The sequence below is a fragment of the Pongo abelii genome, chromosome 1, assembly GCF_028885655.2.
Source record: "Pongo abelii isolate AG06213 chromosome 1, NHGRI_mPonAbe1-v2.0_pri, whole genome shotgun sequence".
NCBI classification, from domain to species: domain Eukaryota; kingdom Metazoa; phylum Chordata; class Mammalia; order Primates; family Hominidae; genus Pongo; species Pongo abelii.
In genome coordinates, this window is record NC_071985.2 from 40,897,897 (window position 1) to 40,920,613 (window position 22,717).

Here is a 22,717-nt window from a genome sequence, read left to right on the forward strand (position 1 = left end):
CCATTGTAACCCCAGAGCTTAGAAGAATGCTGGGCACACAACAAGTGCTTAATAACTATTGAGGGACTATACTGACTGCATGAATAATAAGTGGTCTGTGATGAGATGTAATCCCAAACTTTGCCAGTAGGTGTTATAGTCCAGCATCCAACAGCTGCAGACATTAATATGCCAACCTGGATGATTGCTACCACCCATGTGTCAGATTCTATGTTAATAATTTATTTCTTAATTTTTAAATTAAAAATTCCATATAATGAATGACACCACAGGGACAAGCCTTGTAAATATGATGTGACATCCAAATCACAGAATTCCCTCTGATTCAGTAGGCCCAAACTCATCATCTGAACTGCTTTATTTTTAGAGTTGCATGAACTCAGCCTGGCCTCAGGGCTGGGGTAAATGTTATCTAGCAACACCTTTCCTTATTTCCCTACATTCTCTCTCTTTAAACATTTCCTCTGTAATGATTTGTTTGGGAAATCACCTCAGCCTAAACTCTAGTTGAATATTCACAATCGCTTCTGAGCATCATAAATCATTTGCTTCCTTGGTGCTATTCTGAGGACGGAGCTTCACAGCGCCACTCTTTGGATTACTGAACCTGCCAACTCTCCCTTCTGGTTGCCAAGAATTAGCAGTATCAATAAATACTCAGAAAAGTCTGCCATAAATAAGCCAAGTTCCTACCCATTATAATCAATAAATAAGTTATGGTGGTGCCAGGCAGTAGCCCATCTTGTTAGGAGGTCTGTCTACAGTTTTTTTTCAGAGCGCAGGTTTTAGGTGGCTCTTCTTGGTGGTGGGCAAGAAGCACTGGGAAGAAACCTAGATCAGAAGGTTGATGGGGTCAGAAATAAATGGACTGACCTGTCTCTGAATGACGAAGCATTTCTTTGAAAATCTTTCTTTGTGAGGGCTGTTTCCAAGCTGCACAGAAACAGGAAACAAAAGAATTTTCCTTTTTATTTTCTTAACAAACAAACTATTCCTTGGCTGTCTCTTTGTAGATGGGTGCCGTTGACAACACAGAGAGAAGAGAGAACCTAAACAATGAAACAAGCCCCCTGCCCACGTGCTGTCAGACACTGGAGAAAAGAACAAAACCAAAGAAAAGCCATTGAGCAAACACAATGGCCTTGTCTTCTACCTTTCTTGTGGCACAATGCAGGACTGGGCAGCGCTGTCCTCCCCGCCCCCACCTCCTTCCCTCCCTCTACTCTCACCCCCCTCCACCAGCCTTCCTGCTCCCAAGGCACATTACTGACTAGCAGCTTGCCAGTCCAGACTGTAGTTTTAATCCACCAACTAGTATTGCAGCTCATAGAATGGCTTTGGATTTATGAAACAGGCTGAGGGGAAATAAAGTACCCTAGTTTGTAGATAATAAAAGCTAAGAATGGTGCATCCAGGGAGAGAGGTGGGGTGCCAGGGGTTCTTAGGAAGGTAGTGGTACCACCTACTACCAGAGTCTCTCTTGAATTGACTTTATACAGGAGTCCCAAAAGCCCTTTAAACTACTTCATGGTAGCCTTTGACAGAGAACTCTTTGGAAGTGACTTGGAGAGGGTTTATAAAGACAGTGTTCAGGCTTTGGTCATGACACAGGCAGATTGGGGATGGAGTGGTACATGTTTGATTGCAGTGTGTGTTGAGGGGCAAGGGGGCAGGTCTTGGTACAATGACAACTAGCACGAGACCTTGAACTCAACATGGATTTTAAAAGTGTTTGTTTAATGCATGAATAAAAGAATGCGCATGATATTTTGTGGTCTTTAGTGACCAATCATAGTAGACGTTTTAGGATTACTAAACTCTAAGGAATACTAAAACCCAGTCTAATAAACTCAGTAAAACCGAGAGTGGACTCTAATGTAAACTGTGGACTTTTGGATGTACCTCTCTGGTGGGGAATGTTGATAATGGAGGAGGCTAGGCTTGTGTGGGGGTGGCGAACACATGGAAAATCTCTGTATCTTTTGCTTATTTTTCTGTGAACCTAAAACTGATCTAAAAAAAAAGTATATAAAAAATTCATAGCCACATAAATTAGCAGTCAGATCTGGTGATTCAGCTGAAACTTTATCTAAGTATATAGAAAAGAACACATATTTTCTGATGTTTGAAAAAATTGCTGTTTTACCTTGAAACTAATAAAACAAAATTGGCAGAACTTATTTTTTAAATGCAGTAAAAATACTTAGTCTGTCCTACAGCCTATATTCATCTACTGTGGACATCATTTCCTCGCCATGAAATTTCCGTGGAATCTGTAGGAGGCAAACCTGGGATTAAAGCCTGAATTTGCCATTTAATAATGAGAAAACCTTGGAAAAGTAAGTTAAACTTTTGTGGCCTGTTTTCTCACCCACACGATGGAGACAGTCTACATACTCTCAAAGGGCAGGGATAATGCCTCCAAGAGACAGCCTGTGGGAAAGCGGTTTGCAAATTACACAGTGATACACAGACACTAGTTGTTATTTTGTTCCATTTGCTCTTTCTGGCTTTTGGACAAATGTTGCCTTTGAGTATAATGAATTTAGTGTTCAGATAAGCTTTCTCCCCTCCCACACAGGGTGGCAGGAGTTACATGTGGGTTTCTGGGCTCGTCGGAACATTGGAGAGACAGGAGATGGCTGTCCCAGGGCCCCTTCCAGAGCACATTGTAGAGCTGGATCAGTAGGCATGGTTCAGGAGAAGGGCAAGTTTAGGTTTTAGTTGTGACTTTACGTCGATACTTAAAACAAGCGTAGTATCAGTTGCTTGATGTTCGTGTCTGTGTGTGTGCTTCCTATAAAACTCAAACAAAATACAGTCATAAAATGGCACTGGCTCACAAACCCAGAACATTATGAAATCAGATAGCAGGTCTAATGAGAACTAGAGTGAATCAAATGAGCAGCATTCCTTTAAGACTGATTTCCATAAAACTTGGGAGGACGAGGGTTTCAGGAAAAGAGAGGCAGGGTAAGCTGGGAGTGGGAAGGAAAAGGAGTTTGGTGGGACCATAGCAGTGACCATAGCATGTCCAGAGGTATCCTCTAGACATAGTTATAATGGGCAAAGGCAGTAGATTGGAAGAGGCATTTAGAGGAGAAAGGGCCAGTTTTCTAAACAAGGCAAAAATAAAAATAAAAAAATAAGATAAAAATAAATCAAAACACCTTGCAACTTAAGAATCATGAAATATGCTGATGTATGACTCACACTTGACTCATGTGTTTTCCACATGGCCACAGGGAATCAGCACACAGTCAGCTTCACTCAGCAACCCTGAGTTTTGTGTATGCTTATCAAACAAAACTTTTCTCTTTATAAAAAAATCCATACTGCCCCTAAACTCAGCCTGGGCCCAGGGCCAGCTGAGCCCATCTTTGTGGCCCAGCATATCCAGGGCCTGTGAGCTCTCCAGGCGTCATCTGCAGGACCCAGGCTTCCTGGAGGAAACACGCCCAGCTTTGAGGGTTCTAGTGTTGCCTGTTCTCTTTCTTGCTTCACAAGCTTAGAAATGCACAGTAAATAAGCATAGAAAAACAGAGTGAAATGTCTGGAAGGGATTTTAGGGATTATTCAGTCCATTGCCTTTAGAGACGAAAAAAAAAGAAGGCCAGAAAGGAGAAGCAGCATGCTCTGGATAGGGCCACAGTTAGACTTGAACTTGACTTTCAACTTCTAGTCCTGTGAGCTTCAGACAATGGGGAGGGCTGTCACTCTAGTTCTTTCTCAGAGAGCACAAAGCGATTAATTTTCATCTGACTCATTTAACTTAGCAAGCATTTCCTGTGTTCTTCCATCAGGTCTGTCTATCTGGATGACCGTCAGTCCAGCAGAGACATAGAAATGTGCCATAAATAACCGAATGCATCACAAAAACAGAACAGGAGCTATGAGTGTTACTGAAGGCTTGATTTGAGTTCTCACCCGAGAAATGGACACCCCCTAGCCCACTCCCACAGTTCACACTGGTTCTTCTACCTACAAGCCGAGTCTTCACTTTCTTAAAAGGGGATGTGGACATGAATTGACTAGGCCACACATTTATCAATTTGAAGCCATTACTTTGCTTCACAGATGTAGAAGCCCCATTTCTCGACAAAGAAGAGGAAAGAAAGAGGAAAAATGAAGGAATAAATGATAGAAGTAAAGAAGAATGTAAATAAACTTTCTGATCTACACAGAATAAAAGGATCCAGTCTAGCCAACTAGACAAAAGTTAGTTTCTCAATATTAACATGCCTGGTGCCTCTCTTATGTTTCCAGCCCTGGAATAAAAAGTTTCACTTTTTCATTTCTTCACCCAAAATAAAACTTGAACTTCTCACTTCCTCATCTTTTCATTTGCAGATCTCAAAAGCAGCCTCTTCCACATCTACCCTTGGGGCATGTCTGGCCCACTCCCCTAAGGCCTTGAATGTCACAAGAAGTTCTTAAATGTGTTCAGTTGCAAATATATTTTACCACTTTCTTTGCAGCTCCCACACATTCTTGGGTCTCAAAAGCCACTTTAGCATCAACTAGGGGCTGTTCTGAGGTCTGGACAGCTGTTGCAAGGTGGTATCATAGGTTCTCAAGCCCTGGCTAAGAGTAACTTAACAGCAAGTGATCATTCCACGATGCTGAATCTCACCTGTTAGGTACATGCCACACTGCCATCCCTGACTTGAGAGTCTGGCTCTCTCTCCTGCATTATTAAGGTAGAAAGACATTATTTGAGATGAACTATAAGTGTATATATATATAAATTTATCTCTGAGCTTGTTATTTTTTAGCTTCTGAGTTTCTTATCCTCAGCTGTCAACTCCTAACCAACATAGTACTGTCAGCCCTAACCTAAGATGCCAAGCAATATGGCTTTTCCAACTTGGCGATTCCTCATGCCCTGACATCAGTGGTTCTCAGGTCATATACTTTCTCTGCCTAGCCGGATCTCCATTTCACTAGATCTCACCTTCTCCTTTGTTTGCATCTCACTTCTCCCCAGATCCCCATTCCATTGCATCCATTCATTCATTCATTCATCACTTAGTATCTACTGAGGTCAGACACTGTGAAAGCACTGCAGGGTTTGTACAGAAGCGTAAGACACTGTGCCTAGGGTCAAAGAGCTTCCAGTTCAGTAGGAGGAATCACATAAGCACAGAAGTAATTATGATACTAGGGAAAATGTGACCACTGCCTTCCAAAATGGGCATAAAGTCATACGGGAAGGAGAAGAATGTTGGTTTGGATGAAGGGAGGGGACATTTGAGGTAGTTCTCATACAGTGTATAGGACTATAGGTAGAGCTGTTAGGAAGATATCTATGCTTGCAGAATGTACAGGAACATAGCCAGTGAAGTAGAAGTGTGGAGTATATGTAGTGATTTCTCAAGCATGCTTCTTCAGGTAGGGTGCTATAGGCTGCAAGTAACAGAAAAACCCAATTAAAAGATATTTACTTATTGCCAGGTGTGTTCCTGGCAATAAGTTCCTGTAGAAGGAACAAACGGTTCCTTCTACCTGGGGTACCATATCGACACATTCACTTTCCCACCAGGAGTTCCCAAAGTGTTCCGTGTATCCCAGCCACATGGAATCATTGCACTTATTTTATTGTTTGCCTCCTCCACTTAACTATGCTCATGTGGACAGCAGGGGCTATTCTACTTCTTCCCTATTGCGTATGCCTAGCACAGTGCCTGGCCTACATTAGATGCCCAATATATATTTGTTGAACTGAATAAATATTTGGTGAGTGAATGAATGGATGAGTAGGGGAAAATGAGGCTACGGGCTTTAGGTGGAGGAAGTGCCATTTAGATGAGTCCCATAAGGTGCATAGGTAGATTTGTACCTCTTCTTTCCCTTGCTTCTGTGATCTGAACATTGACAAATGTCCACACTAGATTATGGGGTAGCTGATGCCAGGCAGCTCAGCATTACCTTTAGTAAGGTCATGCAGCAGGGACAGGCAAGCCATTTCCAGGATGTAATTTGATAGGATATGAATGAGGAGTGGGGAAAGGCTAGAATAGAAACAGAGGGAAAGAGAAATCCCTTTGGAAAAATTGATGAAATATTCTTGGCTACTTACTGGAATCTCTGATATGCTATTCTATATCTTTATCCTCACCCTCACCTTGATAATTCAGTTTTTAATTCTAGGTGAAAACTCACAGTGAATTGATCAGCCATGGACTCAGTGAGGTTGAATATCTTTACGTTGGTAAAATCTTCTTTCTCTTGATGAGCCATCATCAAGAATGTACAGCCAATAAAGTCACTTTGAAATGTTTATTAAACTCACATTTCCATCTTAACTAAATAGACTGCAGCCAGTAGGGCTGTAATTATAACATACCGAGGAAAAATGAGGGCCACAGCTCCTTGAGAAGGGAACATCAGTACCTTCATTTTGAACTGTGTGGTGTGCTCTTATCTGCATGTTCAATCCCAATTACTTACATCACTAAGTCTGGGGAAAGCAATGACATAAGAATCTCAAAAGAACAGCTTCCCTTCTCTTCTCTTCCAGGTTAGCCACTTTCAGTATCCAGGGAGTTAAGGAATGCTACGCATATGTGAGAGCCAAGATTGTGTCCAGAGCAACCTAGCATTGTGTGATGGATAAGAACCCAGGCTCTGTAGCCAGACTGAGCCTGAGTTTAAACCCTGACTCTGCAACTTAGGAACTTGTGATGTGGGGCAAGTGACTTTCAAAATCTCTTTGAGCCTGCATTTCTTTCTCTGTAATATGAGAATAATATTAGCACTTACTTCATGGGGCTGTTGTGAGGAATAAAAGCCATCATGGGTATAGAGCCAAATGAAAGGTGCCTGTTACAGAGTCAGCATTCAATAAATATTATCTTTTATTATTATTATTGGTCTCACTGTCCAGCCCTGCTTCTTTGGCAACAAGAGGGGGTGAAATAAGAGGCTTCTTGGAGAAAATGAATGCTTTTATTCCACACAGAGCTACAAGTATTCAGTCCTCAAAAAGTGTCATCCCAGAAAAAAAGGGACAAACAAAGCCACCACCAGAGAATGAAGCTGATTTGTTTTAAAAAGAATCTTAGGATTGGAGAAGAAAACCAAATCTGCTCCATGAAATTGAGCTACAGATAATAAAAGTGTCAATGGGGGACAGTGGTCAGAATACTGACTGTTGAAAAAAATTCATCATAGTTCAGAAAAATATATATTCAGGCACCTTGTCAGTGTGCATCTCGTCCCTCGGTGTCACCCCGGCAGCGGATCTGCTTCGTTTACTGATAACAAAAAGAGTAAAGAAAAGAACAAAGTTTTTATTATCTCCAAGCTGAGCGCTGTGGGGCCAATATAGCTGTCCATGGAAGGCTGCCCCAGCACCTCGTTCCCAGCCTCATGCATCATCAGCTGAATCGACAGCTGAGTGCAAACTTCATTGTTCCTTCCAGCCCCTGCGATGAGTTGCAGAGAGAGGAAAAGAGGACTCTCTTAGTTCAACAGAAGGGCCAAACACTCCCTCCAAAGCTTCCCTCTTTCCTGCAATTATGAATGTTCTTGCAGACCCAGCCACAGGGAAGCTGGCAGCTCAGGCAAAGGGGCAAGGTGGTGGCACAGATACAGAGAAGTCCAGAGAACCTGCCCAGGTGAGTGCAGGTTGAGGAGCATGCCCATGCCCTTTTGTGAGTCACAGCACCTTGGGCAACCCATCAGAGCACTGGTCACCCTGCAGGGGGAGAATGACCTCCTGAGGCATGTATATCTCCTACCCCTGCCTCCCTGTCTAACCTGCTTTGGTACTCATGCAGCCTAGTGCAGTGTCTGGCACATAGCAGGCTCTCTAGGCAGAGTTAATGAACCAACTGAACAGAACTGAAGGACAATAGGTGGGTATGAGGAAAGATGGAGCAGTGGTGTGTTTCCTTTCCTTTGAATCTTTTTGAAGTGGAAATGCTGCCAATGACACCTGTGAGGAAGAAGAGAAAGGCAGCTTTTAGTCTTTGGTGTGTATCAGGATCACCTGGGGTGCTTTTGAAAATGCAAATAACTAGTCTCCATCCCATCCCAGGCCCACAGATCACATTCTCCTGAGTATGAGGTCTAGGAATCGGATTTATATTTTTTTAATTGCTTACAAGCCACCCCCAGGTTAAAGTTTTGCATTGAGAACCTGAGAAGTCAGGCATAGATCCACACTCAGCTGCCAAAAGCTCAGTTTCCTCTAGAGTGTCCAATCAGCAGAGAAGTTAGATTTGGAATTAAGCAGAGATAGGACAGATAACAAGATACCTGCAGAAGGACTAAACTATTTTCCTCACGCGTTTTGTTTCACTTATAAGAGCCCAATGCCCCTGAATATTTCAGTTATCAGGAGTAAACTGATCAACAGCAGAGTCCTAGAATCCTCCATCCAGACGAGCCACATTGCTGTTGGCTCCTTTGACAACCTGACCTAAGAGAGGTCTGATGCAACCACAGCCCCATGAATGGAAGACTCTGACTTCCTGATTTGTGTGTATCTGTGTGTGTGTGTGTGTGTGTGTGTGTGCATGTGCATTTGTGTATGGTGAAAAATTGCATAGCGTCATGTGCGTATGAACACTGCACTTCCAAAATCTCCAGGCAAAAATATCTATGCTCATCTCAATCCAGAACCCTCAACACGAGTCTCCCTTTGAATTCTTATCTCTAGTGTATTGCCTTCCCTGGACAGGCCTAGCCTAGAAAACAATTCTGGCTGAGTTCTTCCTCAGTGACTGGAAGCTCAGTTAAGAAGCTCAGGATTTAGGGAACTTTTCTCTGCAAAAGGCCAGAGAGCAAATAATTAGGGCTGTATTGGCCATACCATCTCTGTGCAATTACTCTACTCTATCCGTGAAATCTGAATTTCATATAATTTGTATGTGTCTTCTTCTTTTGGTTTGTATTCAACCATTTAAAAAACTATTACTATCTTGCTGGCCATATCATAACAGGCACAGCTCAAGAAGGCATTGAAGAGGGTTTGGGGGGACTCCCAGAATCTGGAACCCAGGGTAAGACTTGTATTCCTGCAGAAGAAAAGAACCATGCAGATGGGTGGGGGTGGATGAGGATGAACAAACAGTTTTAAATGTTTCACGGATGCTTGCAAGTATGGTGTCTGTTAAAAGCATCTGGCAAACCCCAGAAAAGGCTCTTGATTGTGCTGGCTGGAACCTATTCACATGGTAATGCTTTTTTAGGATATTAAAGAAGAGGCAGTATTCAGGAAGGAAAAATAGGAAGAAGAAAACAATTAGTTTCTATTCCAGCAATAGGATTATCATTTGAGAGAGACAAGAGAGGGAGAGAGAAAAACGGAGACACAGGGAAAAGAAAGCACTTTTTCTTCCCATCTAAGTGTAGATATATGTGGGTCTAGTATTACTTTCAAATCACCCCCAACAGATTTTTTTTTCTTGCACTATGGTCATTGTCTGGTTCAGAAATTCCTCTCAATTGTTCAACTCATGTGGAAATAATTTTTATTCCCATGTATTCCTCCCAAATCCCTTTAAAGTCCATTGTGGCTGGGAACCAAGACATCAAAAAGCACACAACCTCAAAGAAAGGAAGAATGTGAGGCACCTGGAGTGTGCACCATTATCTGTGTGTGAAGTGCAAGAGTGCGTCCTGACTCCATCTGTGGTAAAAACGCTGGGGATGTTACAGCCGTCTTTCCGAATATACTACATTGGGGCTGTGGGGAAGACTGAGGCACCACCTCACAGGGAAAGATGAGTGGTGCTGATCAGAGCATATATCTGGGAAGCAGACATCATTTCCTTCCCTTTGCACCAGTTCCTGGCCGGCTGCTTCAGATCTGCTTTGGTCCAAAAGTCCTGTGTTCCTATTTCACCAACATTTGTTTAGCTGAGCCCAGAGCTAGCACAATCCTATAGAATCTGCTAAGAAAGTCCTACAGAAGTAAAGGGCTCCTCCTCCTCCACACAGTCCGGTGCCTTGAGATATCTCACTTCTCTCTTGCTTCACAAGTTGTCACCAGGGCCACTACTGATGGTTATGCAGATTTTTGCCCTGTCCGGATGCATCTTGCTGAGGCCTGGAGGGATGGCTGAAGTCCAGTCTGCATTCTGTTTATCAAGCTGTGAACCATAAGGGCTGTGTCTGATTCCCCCTCCTCCATCTCTTTTCCCAGAAAGGGCCACTCTTTTCTTGGCATCAATATTTTATCTGGCCACTTAGTGTGGCTGAGTGACTATGACTGCCCAGAGGGACACCCTTTCTCTGATTCACCCAAAGACACTGTGCAGGTTCACATTGGCCCTGGGAATCCACTTCAGGACCATTACCCCAGGGCGTTCATCACCCCCATTATTTATCTATCCTTATGCATCTCAGGATAATGAGAGCAAGTTATAGATCTTTGCAGAAACAGGAGAGCTATACTGGATGGTCTGAATCCACCCAGAAGACAAACGCATGCAGGTGCTCACCACCAGCCAGAGGTCCCTAATGTCTCAAGAGAGCAACAGATTAAAACCACCTGTAGGCTGAACAACATGCTTCACTTCTCTTTCTGGCTATGGAAGTGTGTAGTATCTGAAGCAAGTCCACTGCAGACCCTATCCTAGCAGTTTGCCGTGTGATAATTAAGCCACATAGCTAGCTTGCTCAGTCCAGGCATCAAAGGCACACAAAGCTCTCTCACACCTGGAGCAACAGAGTTGGCAGAGTCTGGAACCCCTAGAGAGTATGGTTTCTGCTCAGCTTTCTTTCCCTTGAGGTCTTGGGTTGCCTTCATTTTAATCCAATTAAAGAAAAGAAAAATCAGTAAGTTTTTAGCACTAGTGGTAAAGGGCTCTATTGACAGCAGCTTAATCATTGTGCTAAGAGAGGTTAATTTCCACCCTTGGTCTTTAACAGGACTGGTACTGGATATGAATTTTTCAGTTGATGCAACACTCAGGTCACCTGGCTGCCCATTTTAATCAGAAGGCTTCCCCAGCTCTAATTTTTATGTTTCTAACTGCTCATCCAGCCTTCTTCTCTGGAGGCTGAAGTCATATGAACTGCAAGACAGATTTTTCCCATGCAGAGCTTACATGAGGGAATTCATCCTGCTCTCAGCCTTCTCTTCCTACCCCAACTCTACACACACATATACAGTACTTGCTCACTTAATTACAGGGATATGTTCTGGGAAATGCATTGTTAGGTGAATTCATTGTTATGCGAACATCATAGAGTGTATGCCCACAAACCTAGATGGTACAGCCTACTACACACGCAGGCTGTGTGGCATAGCCTATGCTCCTAGGCTATAAATCTATACAGCATGTTGCTCTACTGGATACTGTAGGCAACTGTAACAAAATGGTAAGTATTCATGTATCTAAGTGTATATAAACATAGAAAAGGTACAGTAGGCTGGGTGTGGTGGCTCACACCTGTTACCCCAGCACTTTGGGAGACCGAGGTGGGCAGATCATGAGGTCAGGAGTTTGAGACCAACCTGGCCAACATGGTGAAAACCCATCTCTACTAAAAATACAAAAATTAGCCAGGTGTGGTGGCGCATGTCTGTAGTTCCAGCTACTCGGGAGGCTGAGGCAGGAGAATTGCTTGAACCCAGGAGGCGGAGGTTGCAGTGAGCCGAGATCACACCACTGCACTCCAGCCTGGGCAATGGAGCAAGACTGCATCTCGGGGGAGAAAAAAATAATGTACAGTAAAAATATGGTAGTATTTTATGGGACCACTGTCTTATATGCAGTCTGTCATTGACTGAAATATTGGTGGTACATGACTGTATTTTCCTCTTCCCAGCCTGTGCTATTCAATTGTGGAAAATTGTGTTTGATTGTGAAGGTATGGGCACGCATCCTTCCTTCCTGCAGATCACCTAGGAGCAGGGCATCACTGCAGCATCCTCTAACCTGAAGATGCTGGAAAAATTGAAGAAGAAGGACTGAGACTGATACAAATTAAAAGAAAATTAAAAACCATACCAAAGGCCAAAGCACATAGATAAAAAATCCATTATCTGCTGATTTATGGTTTGATAACCCATGATTGTTTGCTGCAAGAAGGAAGCTAGAAGTATGAAAACTGTTAATTTCTAGGTGTGACTGGACAAACCTACACAGCTTTTAAAAGTATCTCTCATTTAGGTTAAATTAAGTAAAATCCCTCTGAATGGCTTTTCTCGATTATAGAATAATCCAAGGGCAGGAGTAAAGAACCAGGACTCCATTGAAGCTAAGAATTCAGCACCATGATGAGTCAGACAGACTTAACTTTTTAACCTCTTCGGGCTCACTGCCTGCTGATAGCTGTCATTGCCAGAAATTCCTGGATTGGTTCAAACTAAAGGCCATAGTTACTAAAGTCAGATTTTCTGCGCAGGCTTAGGGAAAAACATGAAGACTAGGGTGGAAGAAATATTTATCCTTGCTCCAAGTAGATGAGTAGGGACAATAATCTGGCTCAGGAGCCAAAAAGAACTTTCTGCTCTTCTGCTTCCAAGATCTTCTTCCTTTTAGTTATTTCAAAGTGGAAGAAAGTCTGGATCCCACGTAATCCACAGGTTGGCAGACAGGTATACCAAATATTAGCCCTGCCTTATCTCTACCATGTGGGCAGCCATCTCCTAGACTCTGCCTCAGGCTTCTCATCTGGACCAAAGGAGAGATTATTCTTAATAGTGAGGGTGTCAGAGCAAAGGAGGCCATGCCTGGAGACCCCCAGAGGCATCTAGGGTATTGCCATGTAGTCAGCTTCTTCATGGCCTAGAGGACAGCTATAGGCTGCCTTCCACCAATTCAAACTTTCCCCAAGCCCTCCTAACTGGCCCCTCACTCATCTGCACTGTTCCTTGGGTTCCCCTTTTGCTCAGAGGCCACTTCCTCCTCCCTATTACCACTGTCAGAATGGATATATTCCTTCCTCTTCTCAGCTTATGTTTTTATTTGCACTTCTGGTTCTTGTTTATGTCATCCATTCTTTAGTGACAGCATTTTTTTTTTGTAAGCAGAGATCTTCCTACAAACTCCATGAAGCGAAGAACTGAGAGATCCTTATACTTTTATAGAGCCTAGTCCATGGCCTGATCATAGGTGGAGTCAATATAATAAGTTTCAAATAAATAAAATTAATAAATAAAATTGAATCCAATTAACTCTCTCCAAGCACTTTTATGGTAGTAGATACTATGGTTGTGTTCAATCAAGCAACAGGCATTTATTAAGCCCTTCCCAGCTAGACCTGGGGGAGTTGTAACGAAGGACCCCACTAAAATAGTCTCTCTGGTGCTTTGGCTATTTGTATATTTGTCATTTTTTATAAACTACTTGGTGATAACTTTCTAAAGGGCAGGGAATTATTTTTTCAAAGTGCCCACCAGATCCTTATTACAGGAACTGTTATATATGTCATTTAGCTAATCTCACCACAATTCTGCAAGATTAATGTGTTTAACCCATTTTACAGCTGTAAACGTCGAGGTTGTGGTGTGTTTTTCTTTTTTAAGGTCATATAGCTAGTTAGTAGCAGAGCTGGGATTCAAGCCTAGTTGTTTCTGGCTGAGAGCTGAACTCTTCTCATTATACCATGTTGTCTCTCAGTGACCCTACCTTATTTATCTTTGTGTACCAAGACCCTAGCACACTGCCTTGCACAGGTAGGTACAAACTAAATGATTGATGAATAAATAAAAATGCAGTCCCTCAACTCAAAGAACTTATTTACAACCTAGCAGCAGAGTCAATACATAAAGGGCTAAAAAATAAATAGCAATTCAAAAGATATATAACAGTCCAGTACAACAATACATAAACTGTCATAAGGCTGTCTAAGATTAATTGCCAAGTGAATGATACAGATAACAAGTGCTGTAGGGCTGGAATGATCTGGCAAAGCTTCATGGAGAAAGAGGGATGTTTTAAAGTACAACTTTAATATTTATGAAGTGCCCACTCTGGACAAAGCCTTATATGCAAAGATCAACAAAACTCAATCCAAATTCTCCAAGTGCTTGAGTGTAGATGGGGAAAGACAAGTAGAGAGGAAAATACAAAATGAGGCTTTAAAAGCAGAGAGAACTATGAGTAGAGAAGGGAGAAGGGGAGATGGTTGTCTGATCACCTTGCCTTGCTTTTCTTTGCCTGTGGACTCCCAAAATGCTCTAGTAGAGCTTTGCTAATCAAAGTGTAGTCCCAGGACCAACATCAGCTTCATTTGGAAGCTTGCTAAAAATACAAAATCTTGGGGCCCACCCCAACCTACTGAATTAATATATGCATTTTATTCAAGATCCAGAGGCAATTCGGGTGCACATTAAATTTTGATAAATGCAGATCTAGAATTCAGAGTATTTAAGCAGCTGGGACATGTCAGCCTCCCCACCTGTGCCACTTGTCCCACTCCAAAGCTATTACAATCCTCTTGGAGTTGCTTTAGTGTAACATTTAAGGAAATAGTTTCAGGAGTCTTGTTCTTTATCCTTCCATCATTGTTGGCAAATAATTTCTTCTTCTTCACCTGCCTTATATTCCCTCTTCCAAACCCCTGACTCATTTTTACCTCCACAGATCACTTGTTGCTCCCAATCCCTTCTGTTTCTATCGCCAGATAAATGCAAATTACTCTTGCTACTCAGTCCCCTCAAATGTCAAATTCTCTCTGGAGCTGCTGTCAAGGAGGAATTATCTTTGTGGTTAAATATAGACTCTGACCCTCTTTCCTCCACTCCTGCCCCCATCCCCTTGAGCCAGAATCAGCAGCAAGGGAAACAGAAGAGAGAGAATGTTTTGCTTCTTCAGATGGGAAAGTATTGATCAGGCAGAGAAGAGAAACAAAACAAAACAAAACCAAAAAAAAAAAAAAAACAGGAGAGAAAGCAAAAGCATTGAAGTCTCAGATGCATCCTGGCCTGGATACAAAAGGGCTCTTTTACTAGGCATAGATTTCACCCCAGGTACAGAATGTGAGAGAGAAGATCTGAAAAACTGAAGCAAGTGCAGAATACTTGGCATTTGCAACAGGGAATGTATTAGCTGTGATGATTGAAAATCGACCTAATGGTTTTCCAGGACAATTTTAATACAAGGGGAAAATGGTCTGGCCAGATTGAAAGTTAGAGCCACTCACCATGGATGGTCTGCTGAAGAAATGAGGCTGCCAAATGAAGAGAAGGGGGAGTGCATGGGAAAAGGTGACAGCTCCCTCCTCAGTGGCTCAGAAAGCTTATTGCATATCCTGCAGATGCTTTCCATAGATTATTTTATTTCACCTTCACACTAGCACTATAAGGAAGTATTATGAATCCTATTTTATAGTTAGGTAAATTGAGACTTCAAGAGATTAGAGAACTTGCCCAATATCAATATATACATAATACATGCATGATTGATCCACATTATTTATGGTTTTTTTTTGTATTCATGAATTCATCTACTAGCTAAAATGTATTTGTACAACTCAATCCATTCTCTTGGTCCTTTTTCAGTCATTCACAGACATGTGCAGAATGAGGAACTATTTGTCACCTGGCATGTGTGGTTTCAGCAAAGGTTCAATGAACTGGTGCTCTGCCTTGTTTTTCTGCTCTCATACTATAAACGAGTGTCCTTTTAGCAGTCTATTTAGTCTCACATGTTTTTACATTTTTATGCGTTTTTTAGTGATTTTGCTATTTAAAATGACCCCCCACATACAATGCTGAAGGGCTGGCTACTGTTCCTAAGCACAAGAACACTGCTCTGAGCCTTACAGAGAAAATATCTGTGTTAGATAACCTTCATCCAGGCATAAGCTGTAGCACTGTTGTCCGAGAGTTCAATGTTAATGAGTCAACAATATATAGTAAATAAGGTGTCTTTAAACAGAGACACACATAAAACAAGGCTATGTATTGATCAGTTGATGACAACATCATGACCAGAGGCTTCAAGGAACCTAGTCCTGTCCTTCCCTTAGGATCAATGGTTCAGTAGTCATTAATTCAAAGTTCCTGGTAATTTTACAGAACAGAGTTACTATGAATAAAGAGAATCAACATATTTTTTAAACTTCTGATACAAGCATACACATATACATAGACATTTATATACTAGTACGTACACACACATACATACATATTTAACCTCAGGGAGACTACTGGAACAGGAGACTTTAAAAAAACCACTGGAGATGGGAGGTGAGACCTCCAAGGAACCTGCTAAACTGCTTTCTAAGACAGGACAGTTTAGGCAAATGTCAGCCTTTGTTTGGATGGATGAGTGCCAAGTGTGGGGCCAGATTTGAACTGTGGGCTCTCGAGGTCATTTGTCCTTCCCTTGGTCAGCTTCTCCTTTAAGTATGGTTGAACAAGTGCTTTTAAAACATTAGACTGAAGAGGGGCTGAGTCATGAGTCTACTGGTGGTGCCCAAATGTCTTCTGGATCCTGTTTCCCTGGCCATGGTTGGGAAGTCAGGTCCACACGCTCCAATGTCACACTCTTTCCTCTACATCTCCACCCACCTTCAGTGTCCAGGGATATTCTATTTCTTCAGTTCCAGAACTTTGGGGAATAAGAAAAAGACTATTATCCTTCTGTTTAGCACAATTCACTCTTTTACTCTTCTCCCACTTCCATCAATTTTTATCTTTTCCCCAGGTCATCCTAAAACAAAAACTACAACACTCAGGAATCCCAATTTAAGAGCTGAAAAGTATCCTACAAGTTGAATAGCATATGACTTCCTTAGCTGCTTTTATATATCTAATAGTAAAGTATACCGTTGGCTCTCTGTACCCCTGGATTCAACCATCTGAGATTGAAAATATTCGGGACAAAATAGCAATACAACAATAAAAAGTAATACAAATATAAAAGCCAATACAGTAGAACAACTATTTGCATAACATTTACATTGCATCAGTTATTAGAAGTAATCTAGAGATGATTTAAAATATAGGAAAGGTTATGGGTAGGTTATATGTAAATACTATTCTATTTTATGTAAGGAACTTGAGCATCATGGATTTTGGTGTCCCAAGGGTGGGGGGTTAAGGGGCGGTGTGGCTCCTGGGACCAATCCCTTCTAGAACTTTGGGAAATAAGAAGAAAGACCCTATCATCCTTGCAGATACCAAGGGGCAGCTGTATTTTTTGTACTATCATTTCCCCTTTCCAAATTTCACCAGACTCATCTCAGCTCTGGCCATTTCTCTATGTCTTTTTCTTCTTTGCAGTCTATTTCTATTTACTTTCTATTCACTCCTCAATTTAACATGTTCTTCCACCCCGATCATCTCATTCAAAATGGCAAAAATCAGTGGGCACCTTTTATTGTCATTTTATCCTATATCTCTTTGCCCTTTGACACCATTGATTGTGTCCTCATTTTTGAGGCATTGTGGAATAATCAAATGAAAATTAAGATCATAGAATGTTACGGCAGAAAGACCCCAGAGAAATCAGACCAGACAATTCAGTTTGGAGGGCAGAAGAAGAGGAAGAGTGACTTGCCAAAAATCGCAGCTCCAGCTGATGGAGCAGTTTCAGTTCTGGCTCCCCTATAGCATCTGGTGTCTCGGTCTCATCTGGTACCAGTGCCTGGTATTCCAAACTGGTCTCTCATCCCCAAATTATACAGGTCTGACCCAGGCCAACTCTGTGATTGGCTGAGCTAGAGTACGTTCAAGGTGACAGATCTATCTCTTCTGTCACTTCACTCTCTTCTACCTCCCAAGGGCTTCCACCCCTCAGGCTGGCCTTTTGCTGATCATGACACCAGAGAATCAATACCAAGAGGAGAGGAAGATTGAAAGTGCCAGGCAGAGTCCTTGAAAATGCCATGCTGTGATGATAAAGGTAAACTGATCAGAACTTTACTGCCCAGAGTTAAGGACATTTGGATGTGATAGAGTAAAACAGTTGCTAAGCTGTAAAGGGATGTGCATGTTGGGGTATCTTCTACTTAATTCTGTACAATATCATTTGTGCAGATTCCCTAGTCAATTTCCTATATCTGCTTCTAATATATATCATGGATCTTTGCATTTGGGAAGGCCCATTCTTTATACAGTGCAGGTACAAAGGAAGGACTTTTGGAAGAAAACAGGGAGGAACGGAGTGCCCAGGTCGATGTAAGTAATCCCAAATATGGCTGCCTCTGTAGGGGCAGGGCATACAATCCAGGGAAACCTCCCTCTCTCTACAACCAATAATCAAGGAGTTCTGTACTCCAGCTTCTACTTGCTGAGACTCCTCTTTGTCCTTGAGCTCTAGGGAGGATTCCTCAGACTGATGAAAAACTAAGGTGGAATCCATCATGTCGTGTACATTGCACCATAAGTTCTAATCCAGCATGATGAGCAGCCCAAAACTCTGATAGAGCACAGATACAAAGAACTTAGAAGATATGCCTTTGTTTTTGCAAATTTGCAAAGTGGACTCAAGATTTGGAAGGAGCAACCAAGCGAAAGGGTTATCCTTCTTTTTCTATCTCACCGATCTTTTACTAATAGACTTTAAATATTGTAACAGCCTAATCCCTATTGTCCTTAAGCTTTTTCTTTTTTTAAATGTAATTCTTATAGGGCAACCAAGAACTAGATTATCTTTATTAAATTGAAGAAGATAATGCATTTGGAAAATGCTTTGCAAATTGTAAAATGCTATATGAATGTTACTCATTATTATTGTCATTTATTAACCAATGCTGATTCTCATTAGGAAGCATTTGGCAAGCCTATTTCCTACTTAGCCACCCTCAGCATCATGTACTGTTATTTTATGATGTGGAGGAAGTCGGGAAGAGAAAGAAAGCAATAAACTTTCCATATGCCATATGCTGCTGGCAAAAAGAACCTCTATTTAAAGATATAGTCATTCATTCAGCAAATATTTATTGAATAACTATTATTGTAAGGACAATACAGTGGCAAACTAAATAGCACCTGCCCTCAAAGACCTTAGCATTATGTAGGAAGAAAGGCTTTTTAAAAAAATTAAAATTATCATGACAAATTGTGTTCAATACTGTGAATAAAAGAACAGAGTGCAAAGGAAGAAAATAATAGGAGGCTTTAATTAGACTGGAAGAGGGCTCAAAACCAATTCCAGTGCCTACCACTAGTGTGTATGCTAGGTATCTATTTATTGGATAAATGCGTAAGTCGTAAATGAATTAATTAATGGACTCTCTGCATAAGTGATATTTGAGCTGAGCACTGAAAGTCAAATAGGAATTAGCCAAGGAAAGCATGGGACATTTTAAGAACTGAAAAAGGTCAGGTGTTTTTTTTTTAAAGGTTAAAAGTCCTCGAAAAATGTGGTAAGGGAGAAGGTGATATGATGACATGATGGACAGAGGCAGGCATGTGGTTGCTCTGCAGAGCATTGCAGGTCACAGGAAGGAGTTTGCTCTAGCTGGGATTGCTAGCCTGTGAAGCTTTAGCCCGGGAGTAACCCGATCTCATTTAATCTCTAAAAGGGTCACTCTTACCGCTTCTTGAAGAATGAAGTAGTAGGGACCCAGGATGGAAGTGGGAGACCACTCCGCTACAAGCTATTGTAGAGGTCCAGGTTAGTGCTAATAGTGCCTAGGCTCGGGTGGAGGCAGTGTGGATGGAAGTAAACAGACACATTCAAGAGATATCTTGGACTAGAATTAAGAGGTTTTTGATGGTTTATTGGGAAGAGATGGAGATGTCAAAGATGACCTTGAGGTTTCTGGGTTGAGAACCTGGGTGGATGAGCTTAGGAATGCTAAAAGAGTTTGGGGTGTATGGTGACAGTGATTTTAATTTGAGAAGAAAAAATATATTGTGGTGAGATAAGAACAGTGTGTCAGGTCTGGGAAGGGTGAGATGGGTAAGACACAGCACTGCAATACCAAACTCTTTTTTCTCTGTGATTGGTATTTATTAACACATGTCTTTCCAAAGCAACCTGCATGCAACATGGTTCTGTCAACTGCAAATAGACAGTACAGCATGACATGGAGCTCTTCTCCAGGATCAAGGAGGTTGGAAGGGAAGAAGCACCCTTTTCATTCACAGGGGTGTAATCTCAAGATTTCCTAATAGGCCAGCATTGTCATATTAACTAAGCTATGATCAGTTTGCTTACTTTCCATACCATCCCTGCAAGGAAGTTCTCTTTTCATGACTCCTACTTTTTTCCAATAATGTTTTGGAGACCACCCTAATTATGTGATAACAATATTTTTTAAGGTTGTAGTAAAACACACATAACATACACTATGCCCTCTTAATCATTTTCAACTGTACTCTTCAGTGGTATTAAGCACATTCACATTATTGTACAACCCTCACCACCATCCATTTCCATAACCTTTTTCATCTTCCCAAACCGAAACTCTATGCCCATTAAAAAAATAACACCCCCTTTTCCCCCGTCCACTATACTAATCTTTTCCATTTACATTTAATTGCCTTATAAAGAAAGATCTTTGGCCAAGTGCGGTGGCTCATGCCTGTAATTCCAGCACGTTGGGAGGCCGAGGCAGGTGGATCATCTGAGGTCAGGAGTTCGAGACCAGCCTGGCCAGCATGGTGAAACCCCATCTCTACTAATAACACAAAAATTAGCTGAGCGTGATGGTGCATGCCTATAATCCCAGCTACTCAGGAGGCTGAGGCAGGAGAATCACTTGAACCCAGGAGGTGGAGGTTGCAGTGAGTCAAGATCGCACCATTGCATTCCAGCCTGGGAAACAAGAGCGAAACTCCATCTCCAAAAAAAAAAAAAAAAGAAAGAAAGAAAGAAAAATCTTCTGCCTTGGGCTGAGGCAAATTAGGCAGCAGGCAGAGGAGAGAAGAGCTGGCCAGACTCTGTCCTGAGGAGAGAGCACCAGCTTTCCCCGGGGACCTGTCATTGTGAAGCAAGTGGAACTGAGAGAGGCAGAACCCCACATGAACACTGAAACCTGGAGCGTCAGAGACCAGCTTCTTGTACTGTTTCCTCTCACCACCAAGAGACTCTTTATTGTGACTTCCTGGCCAAAACGTTAATATTTCTGAGTGTTTTGTTTTAACCGCTTTATTGAGATATAATTCACACAAAATACAATCACCAATTTAAATTGCACAATTCAATGGTTTTTGGTATAGTTACAGAATTTGCAGCTATAACCTCAATCAATTTTAGAACACTTTCACCACCCCCAAAAAAACCCTGTACCCATTAGCAGTGCACTCCCCCATCCTCTCTTCCACCAGAGCCACTCCCCAACCAGACCGAGGCAACCATTAATCTACTTTCTTTATGGATCTGCCTATTCTGGACAATTCATATAAATAGAATCACACCACATGTTGTCTTCAATGACAAAATGTTTTGATTTAACAGAGGAATGCATAGCCTTTTGCCAGGATGTTCCTTATTAAGCAGTGAAAAACAACAGCACTGACCCCAAATCACAGCCAGGTAAGCAGGGAGAATTGCAGTGTTAGAGAGGCTGCCAGAAATCTCCCCTGGCCTCAGGCTCCCCCAGGGCAGGGGGATCAGGGTTTCAGAGCTCCCTGTGGCATCACTTTCTAAAAGCATAAAGGCCTTTCCTTCCGGCCCTGGGGCATTCCCTACGGCTCAGTGCCCCAGGTGATGGGAAAGCCTGGGGCCTACAAGCATGTTAGGTCACAATTCCCTGCCCTTGATAATAGAGAGAGGTGGGGAAGGACTCAGGTTTAAACCAAGAAACAGGGTTTGAAGCAGGCCAGGGGACTAGGCAGCCTCCCAAAGGTCTTATGTTTTTAGGGAAGTATTTCCCCTAAAAATATTCCCCTGCTGGCAAGATAGCTGTTCTTCCAGATAGCAATTCCTTCCTTTGAGCAAATCATAAACTCTTTACCAAGCACCTCAGCACATATTGGCTTTGCAATATCTTTCATTCTATTAGTTTTGATAGAACACTATCCATCTGTTTCCTTGTAACGCGGTTGCTAAGGACCAGTCGCTTTGCCTCATTGGTGCTCCCAGATCACTTTATACTTACCTCTATTATAGCACTTATGGACTTTTATTATCACTATTTGTTTATACAATCTATTTGCCCCTTTAGACTATAAGTTGCTACAGAGCAGAGGCCTCTGGACCCAGCACACTACAGAACACACAATGGGCAGGCAGTAAAGGATTCCAGTGCTCACAGCAACCCCATTTTACAGGAAGAAGACAGGATGTATTAGTTCATTCTCACACTGCTAATAAAGACATACCCGAGACTGGCTAATTTATAAAGGAAAGCGGTTTAATTGACTCACAGTTCAGCATGGCTGAGGAAGCCTCAGGAAACTTACAATCACGGTGAAAGGGGAAGCAAACATGTCCTTCTTTACATGGCAGCAGCAAGAAGTGCCAAGCAAAAGGGAGAAAAGTCCCTTACAAAACCATCAGATCCCGTGAGAACTCACTCACTATCATGAGAACAGCAGGGAGGTAACTGCCCCTATGACTCAATTATCTTTCACCAGGTCCTTCCCATGACACGTGGGGGTTATGGGAACTACAGTTCTAGATGAGATTTGGGTGGGGACACAGTCAAACCATATCACAGGGCACAAAGATATAAAGCCATTTTCCCAGTGGATATTATTCAATGAGGAACTCGAATCCAAGTCTTGTAACTCCAGACTCAGGGCTCTTTTTTTACTTTGTACTGGTGTTTATTGACATCTGTATAAGTTGTTTGCAATTTCCAAAGGGAAAGTGACCTTCACAGTGGCCTTGTAAGATAGAACAATATTTTTGAA

General features: G+C 42.0%; 1 long non-coding RNA gene across 1 annotated transcript in view; it reads right to left on the minus strand.

Annotated features, from left to right (window-relative positions):
- Nucleotides 1-324: 324 nt before the first annotated feature.
- Nucleotides 325-22,717, minus strand: part of LOC129048120 (uncharacterized) — a 141,290-nt gene continuing 118,897 nt past the window's right edge. The window contains exons 4-6 of the long non-coding RNA XR_008510188.1: nucleotides 7,762-7,939; nucleotides 7,199-7,256; nucleotides 325-933 (exon numbers count right to left, since the gene is read on the minus strand). This is a non-coding gene — a long non-coding RNA (uncharacterized LOC129048120). The remainder of the gene's footprint in view (nucleotides 934-7,198; nucleotides 7,257-7,761; nucleotides 7,940-22,717) is intronic.